This window comes from Lissotriton helveticus, chromosome 2_1 (genome assembly GCF_964261635.1).
Source record: "Lissotriton helveticus chromosome 2_1, aLisHel1.1, whole genome shotgun sequence".
In the NCBI taxonomy this organism is placed as follows: Eukaryota; Metazoa; Chordata; class Amphibia; order Caudata; family Salamandridae; genus Lissotriton; species Lissotriton helveticus.
In genome coordinates this window covers 599,412,089-599,418,730 of record NC_136059.1, presented here as the reverse complement: position 1 = coordinate 599,418,730, position 6,642 = coordinate 599,412,089, and positions in this window count along the sequence as shown.

Sequence of the window (6,642 nt, the reverse complement as noted above, 5' to 3'; positions counted from 1 at the left end):
CCCCGGCGGGCAGGCCCGGGTCCTGCCTTCCCCTGAATCGGAACCGCCGGACCTATCGGAGGTCGGACTGTGGAAAAAAACTCGGAGAAAAAGGACCATCGGGAAAGGGCTGAGAGGCAGGTGTGTTCCCAGGCCCCTGTGGGCCCCGGCGGGCGGGCCGGGTGCTGCCTGGCCCCGTCTCAGCATGGCCAGACCTCGCGGGGGCCTGCCTGAGCAAACTCGGAGGAAAAGGCCCATCGGCAAGGGGGCTGAGCGGCAGGTGCGTACCCGGGCCCCTGGAGGCCCCGGCGGGAGGACCCGGGTCCTGCCTTCCCCTGATTCAGAATCGCCAGACCACACGGAGGTCTGACTGACCCTCTCCCTAGTAATCCGGAGGAAAATTACCCCCCTTTCTTGTAATCCGTGCACTAGAGGTGACAGAGGGGACCCAAGGCGCGAAAGTACCCGACCTCCTGGAGCCCTCGCTGGGATCCGGGAGGCAAATGGCACCTCATCGGGACTTCCAGGGAAGTTCGGCCATCTGGTCGCCCCAATTGGAAAGCATTGCGGGCGACCAGATGGCCGAGGCGACCTGGGCGACCAGATGGCCGAGGGGATAGGGGCGACCAGATGGCCGAGGGGATACGGGCGACCAGATGGCCGAGGGGATCCGGGCGACCAGATGGCCGGGCACGAAAGGGACGCCATCTGGTCGCCCCGTGCCCCGACGAAGGAGGGAGCGGGCGCCCGGGGCATGGCGGGCCGGAGGCCCGGGGCCCCAGCCGGGCCACAGCCATGGAGGCTGCCAGGGGCCGGCGGGCCCTCCGACCCGGGGCCCGCTTACACCTTGACAAGCAGTGGAGGCCTGCAAGGGACCGACGGACCCCTGTCCTGGGCCCTGGGTGGAGCGGCAGCCCGGCGGACCGGGCCCAGGGCCGGAGCACCCGACCCGGGGCCCGGACCGGCCCCTGGACCCAGCCGGGGCTCCCAAGCCCGGAGGCGCATGGGACGCCTCCCCGGACCCATGCAGCCCGTCCTGGGCATTGAGCCATGCCGTTGGCCTGGAGATGGGTGCCCCGGACGCCCGGGGGAGGTCTGTTCAGGGCACATGGAGCCCGTCCTGGGCATTGAGCCATGCCGTTGGCCTGGAGAAGGGAGCCCCCGGACGCCCGGGGGAGGACTGCCCGGTACCCGTGGAGCCCTTCCTGTGTACTTTGCAACGCCGTTGGCCTCCTGGAGATGGGTGTCCCGGACGCCCGGGGGCGGGCTGCCCGGGACCCATGGAGCCCGTCCTGGGCACTTTTACATGCCGTCGGCCTGGAGGTGGGTGCCCTGGACGCCCAGGGGAGGCCTGCCCGGGACCCCTGGAGCCCTTACCGGGTACTTTGCCAATGCCGTTGGCCTCATGGAGATGGGTGCCCCGGACGCCCGGGGGAGGCCTGCGCAGGACCCGTGGAGCCCTTCCCGGGTACTCTGCCATCCCGTTGGCCTCCTGGAGATGGGTGCCCCGGACGCCCGGGGGAGGTCTGTCCGGGGCCCATGGAGCCCGTCCTGGGCACTTTTCCATGCCGTTGGCCGGGAGCGCCCCGACACCCAGGGGAGGACCACCCTGGAAACCATGGAGCCCGTCCCGGGCACTCTGCCATGCCGTCAGCCTGGATGGAGCCCCGGACGCCCGGGGGACGAAGGCCCAGGCTGCATGGAGCCCGTCCCGGGCACTCTGCCATGCCGTCGGCCTAGATGGAGCCCCGGACGCCCGGGGGACGACTGCCCAAGAGCCATGGAGCCCGTTCTGGGCAATTTGACATGCAGTTGGCCTGGAGGAAGGAAGCCCCGGGTGGCCTAGGGAGGTGTTGCCCAGGCATAGCCTATCTGGTCCCCATGACAGAGAACCACCAGCCCTGGAGGGGTGTCCAGGCGTACCCTGCCCCTAGTAATCAGGAGGGAAATTACCCCCCTTTCTTGCAATCTGTGCACGCGAGGTGACAGAGGGGACCCAAGGCGTGAAAGAGCCCGACCTCATGGAGCCCTCGCTGGGATCCGGGAGGCGAATGGCACCTCATCGGTACTTCCAGGGAAGTTTGGCCATCTGGTCGCCCCATAGTAAAGCGTTGCGGGCAACCAGATGCCCGAGGGGATCCGGGCGACCAGATGGCCGAGGGAATCTGGGCGATCAGATGGCCAGGCATGGAGGTGAAACCGCCTGGACTCTCCCCACCCCGTCCCCGTCCCGGGACTAATGCCCGGGACGCATGGAGCCCGTCCTGGGCACTTTTCCATGCCGTCGGCCTGGAGCGCCCCGACACCCAGGGGAGGACCACCCTGGAAACCATGGAGCCCGACCCGGGCACTCTGCCATGCTGTCAGCCTGAATGGAGCCCCGGACGCCCGGGGGACGAAGGCCCGGGACGCATGGAGCCCGTCCCGGGCACTCTGCCATGCCATCAGCCTGGAGCGCTCCGACACCCAGGGGAGGACCACCGTGAAAACCATGGAGCCCGACCCGGACACTCTGCCATGCCGTCAGCCTGGATGGAGCCCCGGACGCCCGGGGGTTGACTGCCCAAGAGCCATGGAGCCCATCCCGGGCACTCTGCCATGCCTTCGGCCTGGATGGAGCCCCGGACGCCCGGAGGACGACCGCCCAAGAGCCATGGAGCCCGTCTTGGGCAATTTGACATGCAGTAGGCCTGGAGGAAGGAAGCCCCGGGTGGCCTAGGGAGGTGTTGCCCAGGCATAGCCTATCTGGTCCCCATGGCAGAGAACCACCAGCCCTGGAGGGGTGTCCGGGCGTACCCTGCCCCTAGTAATCCGGAGGGAAATTACCCCCCTTTCTTGCAATCTGTGCACGCGAGGTGACAGAGGGGACCCAAGGCGTGAAAGAACCCGACCTCATGGAGCCCTCGCTGGGATCCGGGAGGCGAATGGCACCTCATCGGGACTTCCAGGGAAGCCCGGCCATCTGGTCGCCCCATTGGAAAGCATTATGTGCGAGCAGATGGCCGAGTGGTACCGTGCGACCAGATGGCCGGGATCGAAAGTGCTTCCCACCCCGAGCCTTCGAGGTAGGGCTCCTGCCTGCCTGCCCACGCAAGGCAGGGCTCAGGGACCCCGGCTGGGCCTCAGGCACGGGGTGGACCACCGGCGCTCTCGGGCCTGGACGCCCGGGGGGTGGACTGCCTGGGACCCATTGGAACCCGTCCATGGTCGGACTCCCAATCCCGACAAATTCGTACGGACTCCTAACCTTCCGACACGGATCGGAATCGAGCCCATTCTGATCCAGCAGATTTCAGGTTGACTTGCTATATACTTTACGTACGATTTTATTGGGGCCGATTCCGATCCGGTACGTAAAAGCACATCCGACCGAATGTCGGACAACCACGTACGCCCAGGGGATAGGACTGCCCGGGACCCATGGAGCCCGTCCTGGGCACTTTTCCATGCCGTCGGCCTGGAGCGCTCCGACACCCAGGGGAGGACCACCCTGAAAACCATGGAGCCCGACCCAGGCACTCTGCCATGCTGTCAGCCTGGGTGGAGCCCCGGACGCCCTGGGCACTCTGATCTGCCACCGGCGCCTGGGATCGAACCGTGATCACCAGATGGGGATATCCCAAAAATCTGGCATGGGTACGGCCCACCAGGACAGGTTTGGACACCCCTGGTATAGAGGGATTGACTGAAACCTCTTTATGACTATAGGTGCACTTTTTCAACGAGATATCGGGAATAAGTGAAGGCACCTTAAGAACACGGGTGAAATTTTTGAAAAAACGCCCATAAAAGAATCCCCTACAGGAGCAAAATGATGAAAAATACGGCCCTGTAATAGTGAACCATTATGAATGAACGACATTGCCATAATTCTAAGTAAGTTAACCAACAGCTAGTCGGCAAAAAAAGATAAAAAAAAGGGGTAGAAGTAATATCTATCAATAGAGGACATATACTCATGACACTATCTATGTTGTTTTAATTAACACAGGAGGACGTCTAGCTGAACCCCCAAAAAAGTACCTAAAGTTAACTGCCGGTTGAACTCCAATTATTGGAATAATATATACAATTACAAGTAAGACTTTTCAAACCTTGTCAGTTGCCCCATTACGTGTACAGAGAGTGCAACCTCCACATGAAACTATATATTATTAATTGTATGTATTTATTTTCAGATTTGATTGTTTTTAATTCTTGATCTGTCCTGAGGAAGGTGTTTACAAGTTTTGTACAAGACACCGAAACGCGTCGACAAAGGACATCATTGTAATTGTAATTTGTTTTAATGATTTTATATTGTGTGTTTGTCAAATCTTGACTGTATTGGATATATTGTGATTATTGTGATGAAATACATTTTTTTGTATGAAAAATTATGAATTGAGGCAAGCAGCCTGTTTTTAATAAAATCAAAATAATACATGCAATTTAGTGTGGATGCTATATACTTAGGGGTTATCTAAACTGTCTGACAAGGTCTGGATCTAGTTACACTGAAGAACACAGAAAGGAAATCTTTTTCTTATTACTGTTTGTATTACCCAGTCCTTTCTGGTTTTTGGGAAACTCTCTCTTTTTTAAAGAGTGTTTGGTGTCAAACACTTTGGGATCCTACCCCCCCCCCCCGCCAGTCCTGGTGGCGGGGGTAGAATTCCACCCTTCTAGAGGGAGAGACATGTACACACTGACCTAACTGGTAATAGTTTAAAAGAATCATAGCATCACAAAATGAATGCTGCAGGTTTCCTGTCACAGGGAGGTGTAACCACCTCCCAGACAGGCTTTAGTATATTGGGGCTGAGAGGGGGCACTCAGAGAGTGCTTTTCAGACAGTGCTGGCGGCACATATGGTGTCCCTGTGCATATCCCAGTTCAAACCGGTTGCAGGGACACTCAGCCTCTGCTCTGGCGCGAAACTGGACAGAGGGAAAGGGGTGTAACTACCCCTCTCCCTAGATCCTCCCATAGGTGGGTCCCCAGAGTATGTCCAACCCCTTTCTTCAGTATAAGTAAAGGACCCCTGGCAACAGGGCGTTAGATTATACCTCGACGAAACTCTGAAGCTGAATCCTGGTACTTCGACACACTAGTAATGACTAGAGGACTAAAGAATCTCCCTTGGGGTCAAGGAGTGACTCTCCTGTTCAAACAGGCACCAAAGAAGCATCTTGCCGGTCCGCATTTCCAAAGCTCCCACCGGACGCCGAAGTATTTGCGACTCAGGACATGGACTTCCAGACTTCTCAGAGGCCAACACGAGATCCCAGCAAAGCTGAGACCCACCGCCCTCACGAGTGACGTGTGACCGGAACTCCTGGACACTGTGCACATTTGCTTGTGCATCAACTTCTCGAGCTTTCCCAAAGTTGTGCATTGGACTACTTATAGTCCAAGCTCTGAGCACCATCTGCACTGAAGATTGTGGGCCTACACTCCACGAGTGTTCCGTGAGCCCGCTTCTAGCATTTCTGCTCGAGGCGCCTTCGCGATCCCTGGTCTGTCAACTAGTGTGTCCCCACGAAGGCAGCTCTACTTTCCTTTTGGCATCCCTAGTTGCTCCAGACGTGCCCTGACTCCCCCCCACCACTGAGTGGTGAGTCCCTCAGACCTTGCTGGTCTGCACCGAAGCCAATCTTTGTTTTCTGCCTGGGTTGTTGTTGCCAAAGCTTGTTGGGTCCAATCCAAAAATCGACACCTCAGCACTCGACATCCTTTGTGGGACAGCTCGAATCCAGCACCTGGTCATCATCGATGCCTCCTGGTCCTCGGGGCTGAAGAGTAAAGCTTCACCTTCTTCACGTGAAATCACCCGACATCGGTGGGCATCCGCTCATCGCTTTCTTGGTCACTGGCCAGTGACCCAGACTCTGTCCCCTCTGCTTTCAGGTTCTTCACATCTCTGATCCAGCCTTGGATCCACTGGGTCACTTTCCACTTGGACCCCAGCAGCACTTTCCAGCAGATCGCCATTGAAATCGACGACGAAACCCGACACTAAAAGACACCTATGCACCCGGCTTCCCTGGGTGAGGTAACGCGAGTACTCTGGTGCTCCCGTGGGTATTGACTCTAGAACCTCCTAGTTCTAAAGGGGTTTGCTTCAAGTCCTCTTCTAAGTGTCCTTTATCTTTAAAATTCCAATCGCGACTTTCCCCATAGAAGTTAATGGTGATTCGCGGCTGTGTTCAGACACTGCACGCATCCCTGTGGGTCCCCTGTGTCACTACCTTGGGCGGTTCTACAGGCTCTAGGCCTGGTCTCTATGTCAGTCGTGGTTCTTATACCACTTTCTTAAAATATTGTTTGGTACGCCCCTAGGGCTCAACTTATATTGTGCTAATTTAATGTGTGCTAATTAAGTTTACTGAATGTACTTTTGCCTCTAGCCTCATAAAGAGACTAGAGGGATGTGTTTAGAATAAATACATATATTTTATATATATACCTGGTGTGGTTCTCCTTTCATTTGGTCATTCACGAGATTATAGACTGGTAAAACAAGCTGCTTTACATTCCTTCAAGACTTAGCCTGAAAGCTGCTCTCCAAAACTCCCACTAGGATAGCTTTCTATTAAGGTTGTCTTAAACCTACCATCAATGAGGGCCGTTTGGACTGGTGCAAGGTGCCCACTAGAATAGTGGACAGTATATGCCAGGCCA